This window comes from Panthera uncia, chromosome A2, assembly GCF_023721935.1.
Source record: "Panthera uncia isolate 11264 chromosome A2, Puncia_PCG_1.0, whole genome shotgun sequence".
NCBI classification, from domain to species: Eukaryota; Metazoa; Chordata; class Mammalia; order Carnivora; family Felidae; genus Panthera; species Panthera uncia.
Window position 1 is genome coordinate 138,982,467 of NC_064816.1, and position 18,167 is coordinate 139,000,633.

General features: G+C 42.1%; 1 protein-coding gene and 1 non-coding gene across 2 annotated transcripts in view; one reads left to right on the top strand and one right to left on the bottom strand.

Moving 5' to 3' along the window:
- Positions 1-18,167, top strand: part of SND1 (staphylococcal nuclease and tudor domain containing 1) — a 423,895-nt gene that overhangs the window by 4,097 nt on the left and 401,631 nt on the right. The gene's annotated exons all lie outside the window — the stretch shown is intronic.
- Positions 15,144-15,256, bottom strand: LOC125931153 (small nucleolar RNA SNORA1). The gene has a single exon (XR_007460404.1). It is a non-coding gene; the product is annotated as a small nucleolar RNA SNORA1 (small nucleolar RNA).

Sequence of the window (18,167 nt, forward strand, 5' to 3'; positions counted from 1 at the left end):
AGAGTGTAGTGGGGACAAAAGTAGTAGTCCGTTGATCTGCTCCTTCCTACGTGCACTTAGCTCATGCAGACTGAAAGAAAAAAAAACAACACATCTTTCCTAAGCTACTTAAAATAGTCTTATTCTGCTACTCAAAGGGACAAGGTGGCTGAATAATATTTTAGTAGAGCCATTTGCAAAGAACTAGGTAGAATAGGATGGCAGGCTTTTCCCTATAGTCTTTTTTTTTTTTTTTTTTTAAGTTTTTTTTCAATGTTTTTTATTTATTTTTGGGACAGAGAGAGACAGAGCATGAACGGGGGAGGGGCAGAGAGAGAGGGAGACACAGAATCGGAAACAGGCTCCAGGCTCCGAGCCGTCAGCCCAGAGCCTGACGCGGGGCTCGAACTCACGGACCGCGAGATCGTGACCTGGCTGAAGTCGGACGCTTAACCGACTGCGCCACCCAGGCGCCCCCCTATAGTCTTAAAATTGCCCACATCTCAGCAGGTGAGCATGGTGGCTTCCAATCAAGATTGCGAGTAAAAGAGTACTAAGTTTTTACTGTATCTTAAATGTTTTCTGTCATTTTTTTTCTGTATGAAAAGGAAGCATCCAGCTGGCTCTAGTCATGCTAACAGTGGCTGCTGCCATGTACTAACTAATGGTACAGAATGATGAGCAATCATACTTCCTTTCTTTCTTGAACAAATTGTGCATCTAGCTTTGTGTGGGTATTGGAGAAACAGTAGTAAAAAGTAGACCAGATTCCTGCCCTTATGGTTTATGAAGGAGACAGACAATAAACAAGTAAACAAGAAATGCACGATATTATGAGAGAGTGATTTCAGGTAGGGGAATGGGACGGGGTGGTTGGGACTAAGAGAAGGAGTGGCTCCGTTAGATAAGGTGTTTAGGAAAGGTTAAAAAAATGCTGTTCGTCAGCATTTGTGCTGAGATCTGATGGACAACAAAGAATCAACCGTAGGAGAAGGGTGTTCTTGGTAGAGAGAACAGCAAGTGCAAAAGCTGTAGGGTCCCCATGGATGTTTATCTTCAGTATTTTTGTAGTATCTCTTTAATTTCTTCAAGTTCAGGGTGCCACATAAGTGGTATGGGTTTAACGTGAGCTATTCATTTGTGTTTTAAGGTGATAGAAGGCAAAAACAGCGCAGGTGGTTGTTCTGGTACCTTGGTGAGATCAGTATCTGACATTAACTTCACTAAATACATGTAAACAGTGGAGAACTGATAAAAAAAAAATTGCTGTTGGTCATAGTCATGTCTCTTAAGGGGCCAAGACTAAGCTTTTTTGACTTCCGGTCAGCCAGTCCTGTGTATTCCTAAGGTTACCATCTTTCAACGAAAGGTACTTAGCTGAAAAGATAAATACCAAGAGCAGGCTCAATGAGAGTTAAATAGCATGCAGAACTTGTCCTTGTTTATATTTCTGTTAGCATTTTATTGCTACATGGAATAGTCTGCTGCTCTGGCCTCTGGCAGTACTTTTTAAAAAAAATTTTTTTTAATGTTTATTTATCTTAGAGACAGAGAGAGCCCAAGTGGGGGAGAGGCAGAGAGAATCAGAGACAGAATCTGAAACAGGCTGCAGGCTCTGAGCTGTCAGCACAGAGCCCAATGCAGGGCTCGAACTCACAAACTAAGAAGTCGAGCTGAAGTCGTACATTTAACCGACTGAGCCACCTAGTTGCCCCCCTCTGGCACCACTTTTAACCTAGCAAGCTGTAAGGAACAGTGATGGTGAAGCACAGAGTAGCGTGCTTCAGAGCTCAAACTAATGGTCAGAAAGGAACTAGCTCATGCACAGTGTGGCTTATTATCATGAGGGAAGACTCCTAAGGTTTGGTGGTGATCGGTGCTGGTAATAAATGGGCAAATGATTTAAAAAAAAATTTTTTTTTTACATTTATTTATTTTTGAGAAACAGAGTAAGACAAAGCATGAGCAGGGGAGGGGGCAGAGAGAGAAGGAGACACAGAATCCGAAGCAGGCTCCAGGCTCTGAGCAAGCTGTCAGCACAGAGCCTGATGCGGGGCTTGAACCCACGAACTGTGAGATCATGACCTGAGCTGAAGTCGGATGCTTAACCGACTGAGCCACCCAGGCACCCCTAAATGGGCAAATGATTTGGTGGAGTCTATGCCTCAGTTTACTTGGAGGGTGAAATTTGGGAAATGAGTGAAGGTTCCAAGGCCTTTTGTGTACCCACTTTCCAGTGGGTTAGCGGTCTAGCTGACAGGTGTGGTTCTAGCAGGGGGTGCAGTAGATATTCTTTGGAATCTGGTCTTTGGATTTATTTTATTTCATTTCTCCCAGGAACAGCATAGCTAGTAAATATTGTAGGAAATTCTTTGTCTTATTCAGGACAAGGAATGAAGGGATTCAACTCTTAAGGGGCTTAATGTAGCTTTTCCTCTTATTTCTTGTTGGGAAATGGATAGACACCCAGTTTCTGTTGCTAATTCCTCTCTTGGGAGACTGACATATGCTTTTTGTTTTTACAGCACAAATTAATGCAGAATCACAGGTTGTGAACATTTGATGCAGATGGAGTGTTGTGGGATTTCACTTTCAGTGAGACTCAATATGATACACTAATGTTTTTTACACTTCGCTCTGATGTTTGGGGAAAAAAACAGTGGTTTCTGTTGGCATTTTTTCAAAATTAGGAAGGAAAACAACTTCTAGGTGAACATCATATGAAAATTTAGGTGACATTTTCACATGTCATTTTTGAGATGTTCAGTCAGTGATATAAACTGGACTTGGCACATTGTCTCCGTTTACAAGCTTATGACGAGTGATTTAAGGCATCATCTCCTCTCTTTATGCCTTAACACATTTTGAGGTGCTTTGGGTTCTCTCTGTGTGGGAAGTAGTCTCCTTGGGATGGGCTTGTAACACCAACCTCCTGTGTAAGGGGAGGAATTGAGGAGACTGGAGAATCTGTGCTTAAAGTTAATAAACTTTATTAATGTATTAACATTAATATGAATTTATTAACATTAATTTATTAACTAATTTCTTAACATTGTCTCTGGGAAGCAACCTGGCAGAGAAGAGAGATCGTTGGCCTAGGATTCAGGGGATACAAGTTCTAGCCCAGATGCTGCTATTCTCCACTTGGGTGATGTGGGGTAAGACATTTCACCTCTCAGTCTCCCTCCCTTCCTCCCTCCTTTCCTTCCTAGCTTATTTATTTCAAAAGAGAGAGCGAGAGCGAGCAAGCGGGTAAGGGGCAGAGAGGGGGAGAGAGGATCCCAAGTAGGCTCTGTGCTGTCAGTGCAGAGCCTCGCGCAGGGCTCAGACCACAAACTGAGATCCGTTACCTGAGCTGAAATCAAGAGTCAGATGCTTAACTGACTGAGCCGCTTGGGTGCCCCTCAGACTCTTTCTTTTTTAAACGAAGTGGCAAACCTGTTGTCTCTAAGCTCCCAACAGTCCCAAAGGCTGTGATTGTATAAGAAACCTTACAATGCATGTCTTTTAGGCATGATGAACCCAAACTGAGAAATCTACCTTATGGTAGGCTTCACTCTGAGTTGCTGCTTATTCTGCATGAAACATGTTTTCTGTTCCTGTTGCTTGTTTTTTTTTTTTCTTTTTTTTTGAGACAGTAGATTATGAAATATGAAATGTGGTAATGTGGTTTTTGTAGTGTGGAAGACGAGAGTTAAAATTTGAATTAGACTAAGTGATTGGATAGTGGACCGGGTTGAAGGTGGATAGAAATGAGCTAGGGAGGTTCCTGGCTTCAGTAGTGGTATCAGGATAGACTAGTGGGAGTGCTTGTTGGGGACCTAGAGAAACATGCCAGCGGTGGGTTTTAATCACACAGTCTCACCTCTGCATTGGAACACCCTGACATTCTCCTGGGGCTATAAGTCTTGAATTGAGAAGGGTAGAGATGAGGAGGGCACCCTGGGAACCTGTAGCTCATGGGGAGAGTTTATTCTGGCCCTGCTCTTAATTGGAGGAATCTCGGGGGGCTTGGTAGGGTTCTTAGCTTTTTCACACTTCAAGGCTGAAACTTCTTCCTGGAGGTGATCCTAATTGTCTTTTGCAGATCTTTTCCACTTTGTTTAATGTGCAAGTATAGGAATCATAATCTGTTCTTGGTAGTTCCTCACATGGTTTCTTTTCTTTTGAATTTATTTTTTATTGTACGCTTTCTTAAATCCTTTCTGAGAGTAGATTTAGAGAGAAGCCTCCCAGTGATTTCCTGAACAGATCCATGCTTCAGGACCACCTAGAAGGGCCTTTCAGAGGCACAGAAATAGAATCTCTGTGAGTGTGGCCTGGGAATCTGTTTTTTTTAAAAGCCTCTCCTAAGTGTTTCTGAAAGAGTCATTTTTTGGTTGGATCTGGGGACTGGCATTTGAGACCCACTGATCTTGTTTAACTCCTTTTCTGTATGTAGTTGAAGGGGCAGGACACAAATGACAGAAGGAACATAGTGTGTGGGGGGCGGGTACATCAGAATTTAATGAGGGGAGGATACTAGTTTCGCTTTCTTTTTAGCACTTATTTTGATGGCTGCCAGGACACTTTGCATTGCTTTTAATCTGTACTTCAGTATTAGGCTGATATCCTCAGGGGTCCGTTTACAGTGACTCCGAGATCATATTCTTGGGTCATAACTGACAGCTGAGAAGTTGTTGTTTTCTATGTCTGATTTAGGCCATATGCTCATTTTAACACTCATCTGCCACTTTTCCTTTTATTTGCTTAGGTTCCTAGGATCTTCCTATAATTTGGCGCCAATAACTTGGCACATTATTACTCTGGAAGTCTTTAGTGTCCTCTACAAACATGATTCTGTGCTGCTCACTTTCTGCTTTTGTAATCCTTGGGAGCCACACACTTAGGCCTTCTGGTTTGTCTCTATCCTGTTTCTTGTTTATAAGCCCCATTGTTAACAACATCAGTAAAACCCCAAATGACCTCTTTGGTGGTCTCAGTTTTTACTTTTTATTCCACTTGTTTGTCTAATATGGAAATAAAATTTTCTTTATAATTCTCAAGTCTTTGAAGTCCTTATGATTAAGGGTTACATCTACAATTCCCTTTGTGGCTTTTCCTTGTTTTGAGCAGCAGTTTCTTAGTTCATCCCTGAATTCCTTCAGAATGTTCAGGTGAATGCCAACTAGCATTAATTATTTAATAATTACCAGTATTTAAGTTTTGGACTTAAAACCTGCTCATAAGATTTCAAATAGCGTAGAAGTATGTAAATTAAATATAAAAATCTCCCTCTGACCTTCTCGGTTTTCTGTCATTCATTCTCATTCCCCTAAGAAAATGTGTTTCCAAACTTTTCATGCAGAAATGTAATACATGCTCCCTCTTTTTAAGAAACAGAAATGGGGTGATAATATATGTTTCCTGCAACTTAAAAAAAAATTGTCATGGCTATCTGTTATATCTCATTATAGATCCTACCTCATTCTTTAATGGTTGCAGAGTATTCCATCATTTGGGTGTATTTACTTACCCACTTTTTTGCTGATGTATGTTTTAAGTTTTTCATGATTCTAAACATTGCTACACTGACTGAATGTTGTTTTTACATCTTTGTGTTCTTGTTATTGGCATTTCTGTAAGATACATTCCTGGAAGTGCAGTTGCTGGTACGCTTTAATATCAGTTAATGGTTTTGGTAGTTGTAGGGGGGCTTTACTTAAACTTAACCTGTTTATTTCTTACAAATACCATCTTAGATAAAATTTAGGGCAAAATACAGCTTAATATCTTATTATTCATTAATCACTGCATGTTTGGTAGTCCTGTTTCTCCAGGGTATCCTTGAAAACCATTTTATCTCTTTGGCAGAGGGCAGGGCTTAACCACCTGGGGATCATTAAATAACTCCTTTTTACTTGCTTGAAGACCTTCAATTGTTTCAAGGTCCTGGTGTTTATTTATTTATTTAAATGTTTATTTATTTTTGAGAGAGAGAGAGACACAGAGTGTAAGTGGGGGAGGGGCAGAGAGAGAGGGAGGCACAGAATGGGAAGCAGGCTCCAGGCTCCGAGCTGTCAGCACAGAGCCTGATGCGGGGCTCAAACTCATGAACCACGAGATCATGACCTCAACCGAAGTCGGATGCTTAACCGACTGAGCTATGCAAGCATCCCAAGGTCCTGGCATTTAAAGGAGAGTAGGCTCTTTGACCTTTGGCCTCATCTGCTTTCTCTGGGTTCTAGAGAGCTCCATGACTAAGGAAGTGTGCAGCTACTGAGCTACAGATGACATGAGGAGGTGAGAGGCAAGGTCATGTGGGAGGTTTGACTTTCCTATGGCCTGGTACACAGCTTTTCCTCCTTTTTCTTCTCGGATGAGAAGGTGGGGATGGGAGGTGGTGGTAAGCATGACCACATCCTGTATGGGGAAACTGCCATTTTTAGAGTTGTTTGGAGAGACTGAACCAGGGGAGTTAGTGTTGGCAGCCTCTCAGTCAAGTGCTGATCCCAACCTTGGTGTTATGGGTTACCTCAGGTTTGCTGGGCTTCAGATGTGTGTGTATTCCTACCATGGTTTTGGCATGGGAACACTGCCTCTGCTTCTATTTCGTTTGAAAATCTTTTGGCAATCAACTATTCTAAAAATTGGAGTATTATTTTATTAAAGAAACTTTTTAATGTTTATTTTTGAGAGAGAGAGAGAGAGAGAGCACAAGGCGGGGAGGTGCAGAGATTGAGAGAGACAGAGACAGAGGATCTGAAGTGGGTTCTGCTCTGACAGCAGAGTGTGATGCAGGGCTCGAACTCAGAAACCGTGAGATCAGGACCTGAGCTGAAGTCGGATGCTCAAATCACTGAGCCACCCAGGCACCCCTGAAATATTATTTTTAAAGCAAACTTAATATCACTGTTGACAATGGGAAACCAGTGTTACTTGCCATAACTAGAAAGTACCTTAAAAAATGCACAATGAAAACAAAGTGTTATTAAATTCTAGCTTGGTATGGTGTTTTGCAGAAGGCTATGAAGAAAGTTTAACAAGTGATGAAGATGTGCTAAAGGCTTCTTGCCACCAGCCTGGAACTTTCTTCTTCATTTAATAGGAATGACTGAAGGAGAATTGGAAAGGGGACAGTTCTTATGTGTGTGTAAATATTAAATTCTGGTATATATAGCAGTTTTTCACTGCGATGTAAAACATTTTCTATTTTCTTTATCCCCAAGGGGAACCAAATAATCCAAATTTGTTTGGGGGTTTTTTGGTTCTCTATGCCAGTTCCCTAAACCTCCAGTCTCCCAGCAGGAACATAAATTAGTTATTTGCAAGGAACAGCTCCTTTACCTGGCCTTGGCACCTTTGTAATGACAGGGCAGCTTCCATCCCAGTCTGCCTGGGCTCTTGCTGTTCACACCTGTTGTCTTGGCATAATTATCAGTAACACCTCTTTTCACTTCAGAGTATGTGATTCCAGTGATGAAATGGATGTTTACTGTGCTTAGTAAGAACAGTTAAATCTGGGAGAGTGTGGGGTCACAAAGTTCACAGAGACCTAAATAAACAGAAGGTAGGTGTTTCTGTACATCTAGCAACTAGGATGGCTGAGGGGAGGGTCTCATGGCTAAGGAAAGCCTTTAATGGAGAGTAGGCAGCCTAGGCTTGAGACCTCAGGTTATGTGCTTTGTTCCGGGTAAAGCTTTGGTCTGATGAAATTTTAGTTGTCAGTCTTATTAAAATGTTGCTGTTAAATAGAGGTGTAGGTAGCTTTGTTTTATGGTGGAAAGGGGAACTTGTGAATTTAAGTATTGATGTTTTTTGGAGAATGGACACATTGGAAAATCAAATGTCATATTTTCATATCCATTTGTTTTAAAAATCTTTTCTGGGAAGGTGGTGAAAGTGACAGGTCTTGACAGAGGCAGAGGAATAAAATGGGTGAGATGAAAGGCAGGAGAAATGGCTAAGTACAGGTGGGAATACTCAGATGGTCTTGAAAGCAGCTGTGAGTAATCTGGATGCAATGTGTAAGGTTAAGGCAACTTGCCTAAAGTGACTAAGCGTTGCTGGAAGTTTGTAGTAGAGAAAGGAACAAGAAGCGAGGCTCTGAGTCTTTGTTCCTAGTCTCTGGGATGGGAGGTTAGTGAACTTTTAAACTTTATGAATTCTGTTCCAGGAGAGGGGAAATCCATTGTTTTATAGCCTTTAATACCAGGGGCATTTTTATTTTTGGTAACAACCCAAAACAGTGAATTACTATGCCAAGTGTAATTTATCTGCTTACCTAATAGGACTCTCCAAGGTCTTCATGAAAAGTGGTGCATTCTTTCCCTCCCTCCCTTTCCTTCCCTCTGTGGAAGGGGGGACTCTGGAGTGCCTGGGTCCTGGAATCCTGCTGAGATCTATTATTCTGTGTGCAGTAATTGCTTGTGTTATTACTCCTGGCAGGTGAGCCCTTTCACAGCCCAGAGGCCAGGAGGTTGCCTCTATTACTTTAAAGCCCAGTTATCTTGTTAAACTCCTCTCTTGTGAGAGCTTTAGAATCTCCTGAGACCTCCCGCAGGCTCTCTGTGGGGCACAGGCCCAGCTCCTGCCTGGGTAAGCCCTGCCCTGCCCCAGTGTCAGTCATCAGATTCTAGCTCTGGAGGAATAACTTTCCTTTACGTGGCCAAGCAGCTATAGGGCTGTTGGCTCGACTGCTTGGTTTCCATTTAATTCTTAAGTGTTCCCTTATCAGTGCTCTTGATGAGAGTATCTCTTCTGTCTCTTGTGTGGTAGAAAATGCGTTTCTTTGATTGTCAACAGGAGAAGCTGAAAGCCAATGTAGGGACAATAAGAAGCTTGGGACTTAGATTATCTGAGGGACAAGAACTTAGAAAATTGGTTTTTGAAAGTGGTTGATGGTACTGCTGAAAGTAAAGATGCTCTGTGTCTGTGAGCTGTCCGTAAACTTGGATTTGAAATTTCTATGCTTTATATGTTAAAGAACTGTATTTATTTTGTTATTCATTAGAGAGTGTGCTCCCCCAAAGGTGAGAGAGCTGGACTTTATGGTTAGCATAGGATATGTAGAATATTATGGATGTTTTTAATAAAAATGGAGGGGCAGTACCTGCAGTGAAGATAATGCAAGGAAATTCCAGATAGGCTAGATACCTTCTATTTAGCTTCTTGAGGAGGTATGCAAATCTGTGCCTTGTGCTGGAGGATGGAGGGGCTAGGCTGGGCCACCAGCAGGTAGTAGGGTGATCTCCAGGTGTGTTCGATGATAGGAGACTTCCATTTTTAATCCCCCATCATAGTTTTCCTAGGATTTTAATTATAAGAATCCTGGGATGGTGCATTAATTTAGCAATAAAGGACTCTGAAATGTTTATGGTAGATTTGTGATTTGTACTTTATTTTGACATCTAAAATTGACCATGAACGTTTCAAATAGGAAAAGTTTCCAAACAAATCTGGAAAATAAAATGGGAAAATTAATGTTTTTCATGGGTAGCATAGAAATTGAAGTGCATCCTAAGTTCTGCAGTCAGTCCTGCATATAAATCAAAATAAACGTATTAGATGTCCTTTAGAGATGATTCACTCTGAATAGTGCTGAGTATTCTGCTTTATAAGCTGGCATCCTATTGCTGTAAGTTCATTCTGAGGAAAAATGCATAGGACTTCGTGGAAACAAGCCTGAGAAATACTCAAGGTACTAATCTTCATTTCTCTTGGGTATTTCGGGATCTCTGGTGTGCTTTCATTTAGCTGTTTCTAGTGTCAGCCCTCTTAACCCTCCTTATCATTGGACTATGATGTGACCTATTGTACTCAGGGCCACTATGCCAGCAGTGCTGTGAGAAGTCAGGGATGGCAGCCACGGGAGCTGCCCTCTGGCCGCTGCCTCCCTGGATCAGGAATCATGGGGGTACTTCCCTCCTTCCTCTGAGCATTGGTCCTGAGGAGGAAGGAGTCAGAGTGGGGATGAGGGCTGGATGGATCCAGTAACCGAGTAGCTCCTGGAATGCACTCCCAGGCTTCTCCACCCTACCTTGGCCACTGCTGGTTCACCTCTCAGTTACTGCGCAGAGGAGGGGAGGTCTTGTTTGCGATCAGGAACAACTTTTTCTTGGGTTTCCTTAAGAGAAGAAGCCTGTGTCTTTGGGGAGTTGCCTCCACTACCTGTGGTGAACACACAGAAGTTCAAGAGGCATATGATCTTCAACCCTCCTCTTATATGACTATCCGTATGCAATAGTTCTGAAATGCAGAGTGGGCATGTATATGAAATGTATGGAAACAGAAAAACTGCATCAGTTATTGAAACCCGTAAGATAGGCTGAGGCCAGATACCCTAGAAGTGTGTATTTTGAAATGTTTAAGAAAAAGTACAAATCTGTAACTTAAAAAAATTTTTTTTTAATGTTTGTTTATTTTTGAGAGAGAAAGAAACAGAGCGCAAGTGGAGGAAGGGCAGAGAGAGGGAGACACAGAATCTGAAGCAGGTTCCAGGCTCTGAACTGTCAACACAGAGCCCGACGCGGGGCTCAAACCCACGAAGCGTGAGATCATGACCTGAGCCGAAGTTGGAATGCTCAGCCGACTGAGCCACCCAGGCGCCCCCACAAATCAGTAACTTTTGAAAGTGCTTTTAGTGCTTTAAAATTTCTGATAGTCCCCAACCAAATCTTTGGATTAGGGCTCCTGTCCATCATTGTTTGGTAATCACTGTTACAGGTTGGGATGTGGAAAACATTCAGAAGGCACAGGCCTTGGAATTGTTAACCCTGCCCATGACCCGCACAGGAACACATCTATAATACAGTGCTTCATCAGAGTCCTAGAGTCTAGAATTTGATGTTTTTAGTGGCTGCGTTGGACTCCAACTGGGATCTGGTGGTGGTGGGGGGAGGGTGGGAAAGGGTGGGGGGGGTGGATTATGAGCCTGTTGCCAACAGCTGTGAGCAGCTGTGAGCTGGCTTGATGGTGGCCTAAGCTTGCCGGTGCCTTCTCTCAGCACTTCCGTCCCTGTCATGGTGTGTTCTTTTCCTGTCTGCTTACGTTTCTCTGTGAGTTGCTTCTCTGATGATTAAAAGGAAATAGTGTTACTTTCGTTGCTACCAGTTAAGGAATTCAAATATGTTTTTGTTACCTTAGGTATTTGGATATAGACTTTGGGGTGTAAATCTACCGAGAGATGCTTGTCTGTTAAATAAGAATAAATATAAGAATCATGGAGAATATAATCATAGATGAAATTACTGCATTTGCTTAGTGTCCCTTTGGGGGATATGGGAAATGACTGAGGAAAGTGGGAAGGCAATTGAATATTGAACAGTTAATTGGGAGATTCTCCAGTGTGGTCTGGGATATAGATTTGAGTGGTTTCTGTTGAATCGAGTAGACTTGACAGCTCACAGGAAACAATCAATTGAGTGGTTAGAAAGGAGTCAGGTAAGACATTCTTGAAAGAGGTAACAAGGGAAATTCGACATCACGTAATAAGAGGATTGCTGAGGGAAGGGGGTGCTGAGGAAAATGTTCTCAGCAGCAGCACAGGCTTCCTAGGGGAGAATGGAACGATGCCGAGGACTTGGAGCTGCGTTATAGAGGGCAGAGAGAAGGCTGGACAAGGGACTGAACTCCGGCAGTGGAGAATACGGGATGAAGCGGACTGGGTGAGGACATGCCTGCCTGTGGATCATGCCAAGGGGGTGGGTGGAAGGCCTTGGAGAACATTTGGGCTACCTGTTGTCATTTGGCAGAGAAATAGGAAAACAGCTGTGCGTGTGGCACGTGCTCTTGAGATCCTGGCTCTCGTTAGCTCTGGCAAAAATCCACTAAGCTAGGAGTTGTTTAAGGACAAGGACCATGTCTTGATTGTTCTTGTCCCTTCTCTCCAGAATCTGGCACTGTGCTTTTTACACAGTAGGGCCATTCATTTATTCAAAAAATACTTATTGAATGCTGACTTTGTCTCTGGTCTTGTTTTGGGCTCGGGGGCTATCAGGGTGAGTAACATAGACCTGGTCCTTGCCATTATAGATCTCGTAGCTTAGAGAGGAAAGCCAGTACTAAACAACTATACTATTTAGTGTTGAGATAAATTCCATGAGTAGAAGTATGGTGTAGTCAGAGAGCACACGTAGCAAGGCTTTCTGACCCAGTTCGGGGATTTGGAAGGCCTCTTTGTGGAGATAGTTTAAGCTGAATTTGCTGGAGAACATGTTTCTAAGCCAGGGAGTTAGGGTGGGGATAAAGAGGCAGGGAATTAATAACTTTATTGTGCATACCCATCACTCAAGGATCTTATTGAAATGCAGGTTCTGCTTCTGTAGGTCCTGGGTGGAATTGGTGTGTCTGCATTTCTAACAGGCTCTCCCGTGATTTCTGGCCTGTAATTTTTTTCAGAGGCTTTCTGTGCACCCTTCTCACTTCTGCCTTTTTTATTCTTTTGTTTCAATTGAAAGATGATGGGACTCAACTGAGTCATTTTTCTCTCTAGTCTGTAGCCATGGTGGCTGCAGTGACATAACTGTTCAGTGCTTTCAAGCTATAGTTGATTAGCAGTAGAGACTCTTCTTCCTGTCCCCTCCACATGCTGGCTGAAAATACTACTCTACATTTTGATCTGGACAATCCACATTGTGGAGAAGGGCAAAGGTATGGAGGACGGGAGGAGGAAATTACAGAATTTGGTTAAGAACAAAAGAAAATCCTGTGTCTTGCAAATTAACAGAATTTCTTTTGGCATCTCCCAAAACCACTCCTTGTAGATTAGAGAGGGGGGACTCAGGCATTGTTTTTGATAATCCCATTCCTCTATGATGATAAGGCCAACTCTGAGAGGTAAAGAGATTACAACCAAGATTCCAAGGCTTCACTGAAACCAAAAATGTGGATGGTGCTCTCCTCTCTTACAGAATGTTCTTAATTATTGTAACTGAACTTCCATCAGTTTTTCCTTAAAACTTTAGAGACGTTGAGGAGCTTCTGGCTTTCCTGACTGTAAAACCTAATTAGACCACATATGTAAATTTTTAAAATTCCCACCAGATAACTAGCATAGGAAGAAAGAGGGACTCTCTTTAAAACCCAAGATCCTTTTTGGGTGTGATAGCCTTTTTGAACTGTGTGCTTAGAGAAGGTTTCAATTCTGTGATTCCAAAGCATTTTAGGGGTGCCTGGGTGGCTCAGTTGGTTTAGCGTCTGACTCTTGATTTCAGCTCAGGTCATGATCTCACGGTTTGTGGGATCGAGCCCCATGTTGGGCTGTGTGCTAAGTGTGCAGCCTGCTTGGGTTTCTCTCTCCCTCTGCCCCTTCCGTGCTTGCGCACTCTCTTTCTCTCCCTCAAAATAAAAATAAGAAAAAATAAATTTAAACAGCAAAATCTCCAACAAAAAGCCCTGCTCACTACAGTAATTTTTCATCTTTAATATAGTGTGAGTACTTGACCTTAAGCATTTGGTAGAGGGGTCAAAATCCGTTAAGTGATAATCTTTTATGTTCTGAAGTCAATTTTTGCTTCTTTCTTTGGTAATTTTCGCACGTGACTGTTGCCCACTTTGAGATTTTCTTTTGACAACTGAAATGGATTTCTCTGAAATGACACATTTGCCTGACATACAGTTCTTCCTGAGTTCTCTTATTTCTGCATAACTGTGTCTCGATCTCTGGATCCTTGACAACAGCGGGGCTCAGCATTGAGTAGTGAGAACTTGGCTCTGCAGAGGACCATCATCCTGGGTACATCCTGGTACAGGCTTCCTGGAGATTGAGTCAGTTCCTTGATGGTGAGGCTTTATTTGTGCAGAAGTTACAACCTTGGTGTTTTATGTAAGCTATATATTAGTATATATATTAGTTTCGGTTGTACGGCATAACAGTTGGATATATAAAATGTTCACAATAAGGCTAGTTAGAATCTGTCACCGTACATAGTTACAGATTTTTTTTTCTTGTGATGAGATCTTTTAAGCTCTCTTTGCACCTTTCAAATATGCAATACAGTAGTTGCCATGCTGTGCATTGCATCTCCACGACTTACTTTGTCTTATAATTAGAAGTTTGTACCTTTTGGCTCTCTTCACCTATTTTGCCCTCTGCCACCAATTTTTGACTCCCATTTCACATATATTTAGTATTTGGGGTTTATTGGAAGTGTGCTGGGAAGACGTGTGTCCTAGCTCTGATGCCATCGTATAAGTGCCACGGTTTCCTCAGAAAGTGAGGAGAATGGTGCCTGCTCTGCTCCCTCAGAGCATGGTTGTGAGGATGCAGAGGGGTGGAGGATAGGAAGGGAAGGGAAGGGAAGGGAAAGGGAAGGGAAAGGGAAGGGAAAGGGAAGGGAAAGGGAAGGGAAGGGAGACCAATGTGCCCTTAACGTTACTGAGTACCTGCTAGGAGTCAGGTGCCGTGAGGCATCTCACTTAGTCATCCTCACAATCCAGAGAAGACGGTGGTCGTAGTATTGCCCTCATTTATACAGAAGGGAACATCACAGTGCTTGGAATGATTTTTACTTGAATTTGTTTTCAGACTCAAGACTGATTTCAGAGTTCATGGTCACCTGAGGCTTTGATCGCCACCACTCTTTGTCAGGGATGAAGTTCAGTGCAGACTTAGGATATGATACTTAACATTACCTTTGAGGACAAAAGTTCTGACAAACACATAACATTTACCTCTCTAGGGAGGGGGTATCTTAGCTGGCAAATGAGGAAGGTAGATTATGGGTTATTTAATCCTTTTTTTAACATATAAATAATACGAATTTAATAGTAATAACATTGGAAGTTTTTGAGCACAGACTTGTTCACTTCTTTAAGTCAATAAATTATTACTTAAGGAATTTTACATGTGGTTCCTTCCAGTGCCAACCCCTGCAGTTCCTCCAAAGTCAGAATCATAATCTTCAAAATAGCCCTTTTGAAAAGAATCAATCCATGGTTGTCACTGTCAGCCCAGGGTTCTTTCAGTTCGGCTTCTTTGATCTCCACTTGCATATGGACGTTCTTCAGATATTCCCCACCTGTAATCTTTGTGATCCAGTTCCTTTACCTTATGGCCCTAGAAGTAAAATTGTAGGAAGTACATTGATTGCTATTTTGGCAAATGATCTAAAATTATTATTCTTTAGTTCCTTCTGGTATTGAAAAGTTTTGTTACTTCCACTCTGCTTCATCAGCCTAGCAGAAAGTGTTACAGGTCTCATTGTCACCACTTCAATAAACTTGCTGTCATGGAAGCATCCCCTGTGTCTCAGTGTAGCCACTATTTAATCCTTTTTGACTGAATTCAGTTGTGGGAGAATTTCCATGATTTTGATACCTTCTTTTATACTCCTGGAGGAAATGTCCACCTTTTTCTGTTTGTACATACTCTTACAGTCTTTACTTGTGACTACAGTCTGAGCTGTTTTCTTCTTTCTTTTTTTTAAAAATGTTTTTAAAAGTTTATTTATTTTGAGAGAGAGGGAGAGCATGCACAGGAGGAGCAGAGAGAGAATCCCAAGCAGGCTCTTCACTGTCAGCCCAGAGCCCAACGTGGGCTCCCAACCCATGAACCGTGAGATCATGACCTGAGCCAAAATCAAGAGTCTGATGCTTAACTGACTGAGCCACCCAGGCTCCCCTCTTTTTTGTTTGTTTATTTTGAGAGTGAGTGGGCACAAGTGGGGGAAGAGCAGAGAGAGAGAGGGAGAGAGATAATCAGAAGCAGGCGCTCTGCGTGTTGTCAGCTGTCAGCGTGGAGCCCAGTATGGGGCTCCATCTCACGAGCCACGAGATCATGACCTGAGCCGAAATCAAGAGTCTGCCACTTAACTGAATGAGCCATTCAGGTGCCCCTTGAGCCATTTCTTATAACGATATTGGCGTTATGTATTGGGTCTTTTGACCAGCCTCTGTGCTCAAGTGCTTTTATTCTCGTTTAGGTTTCATAACAACTCTCGTGGGTATTCTTACATGTTTTGTGAACATTTATAAATGAGGAAACTGAGGCTGATAGAGCCAATTAACCACTGACACTGCTTTGATTCTGAAACTAAATTCTTATTGTCATATACCTCTGTTCTTCTCCGATTTCAAAAAGGAGCAGTTTGTATAACTTGAAGTGGTAGTCCTGAATTTATTTTTGCTGTGCACTTGCTATTTAGACTTCCATAACACTAGTTTTTATCTCCTTTCCTTGTCATGTCATAATATATAAGAGGTTGGCAAAGTGACTCTGTAAAGGGCCAGGTAGTAAATATTTTAGGCTTTGCAGGCCATACGGTCTCTGTTGAAGCTACTCAACTCTGCTGTTCCAGTGTGAAAGCAGCCATAGACAATTATGTAAATAAATGATCTTGGCCATGTTCCAATAAAACTTTATTTATGGACACTGAAATTTGAATTTCATACTCTTTTCATATGTTACATAATACCCTTTTGATTTTTTTTTTCCCCCAGCCATTTAAAAATGTAAAAACCATTTTTAGCTCTTGGGTTGTACAAAAGCAGGCAGTGGGATGGATTTGGCCAGTGGGCTGTAGTTTGCCAATCCTGTTTTTATCATTCTGGAGTTTTCTTCCTTTGTGCTTCTTTTTTGGGTGTTCTTTTGTAATATTAGACTCTTAAGTCTCTGCTTGCGTTGCATATGGTGGTATTTAACAAGTGTTGGTTTGATTTGGAGCAGTAAGCTCATGGAAGCTTTACTTGCTTAGTCTTCGACACCTGCTCTGCTGACACATAAAAATGGAGATTTTACTTGGGCAAAAGATCTAACCAGTAGGTAACTTCAGATACCGTTTTAATACACGTCAGCCCCCCCCCCCCCCCCCCAAAGCTTGTTTCTACATGCAGCATGGTGGAACATCAGGATTGGGGGACTTTATGTCTAGTCCTTGCTCGGCCGTCAATACTTTATTGTAAGCAAAAGTCATTTTACTTGTTTTGCTTGCAGATTTTCACCTCTAAAATACAAGGGCCTGGATGAGATCTTCTCTTAGTGGCCCTCTCTCTGTAGATGACCCTTCTGGTCCCTCTGAGATGTAAAGTCCCCAGATTTCAAACTGAGGACCTTGTGGTATAGCTGGCCCCCGGAGCAGCTGCTCACTTACACTCATCTCTGCTGGATGAGCTGGTGCGCCTGCAGCAACTGAAATGGCCTGCCATGAGTCCAGGGGCTTCCAGTTCATTGTGTTTGATTGCTGGCCCTCTAATTTAGGTTTGCCTCTTGCTGTTGCCAGAAAAAGAAAGAAGAAGCTGGCTGTGTTGGCGAGTATTCTGGGAAAGACCTCCCAGACCACACAGCTTATGTTCTTTTGGGATTGCTTGCTCTTTGTCTCAATGACTTTTTAATTTTCAAGAGAGGATTCTTCTTGTGGAGGCAATGGTGCTGGCTGCCAAGAAGTTTTTTCCTGATACACTTTTTCCGAAATTTTCCACAATTTAGTTTCTCTTCAGTTACTCTTACTTTAATCCTGTTTTTTTTTTTAATAGTTTTTTGCTTCATGAAAATGTATTTAATAAAAGCTTTCCTATCCCATCCACAACAGCTTCTTCTTGATCCCCTGATGGTATTTTCAGGTAAAGAAGATTTCTTGTCCAGGGAAGGGTCCCTGGCCTGCTTCTCTGTCACTCTGACATATAGCCCCTGCACGTGCAACCTGGGTTGTGGCAGTTGCATGCTTCCAGATGGCACTGTGGATCTTTCAGCCCAGTGACTTTCCTCGTTCTTCTTTCTGTGCCACAGAGGGAAAGGAGTGCATTCTCATTGCTGTGTGGTTTCTCAGAAAAAGCTTCTGTTGTTTTCAGCCATTTTCATCATTTTTGAGCTTTGTAGATTTTGCTGAAGTCCTGCTTCCTTCCTGTCACTTCTACCTTGTTATTTCTAGAGGACTGGAAAGTTTACAGTGGCCCTCCATTCTTTGGTGAGTCACCATGGCTGGCTTTTGCTACTGAGTCAACTGCCTTTTTTAAAACATTTTTTTGTTAGGGTTGTTCAGCTGAGCACCTAACCTTCCTGCTAGATATGGCAATCCTCTGTAGCAAAGTATATGTTTTATATCCTCAAGTTTTTGTACTTCCATGTTGGATGTTAAAAAAGTTTTTTCTTTAGAAATAAATTCACATACCATAAAATTCACCCTTTTAAAGCATATAATTCAGTGGCTTTTCCTGTATTTATACAACGTTCACCATTGTCTAATTCTAGAACATTTTCATCAGTACTGAAA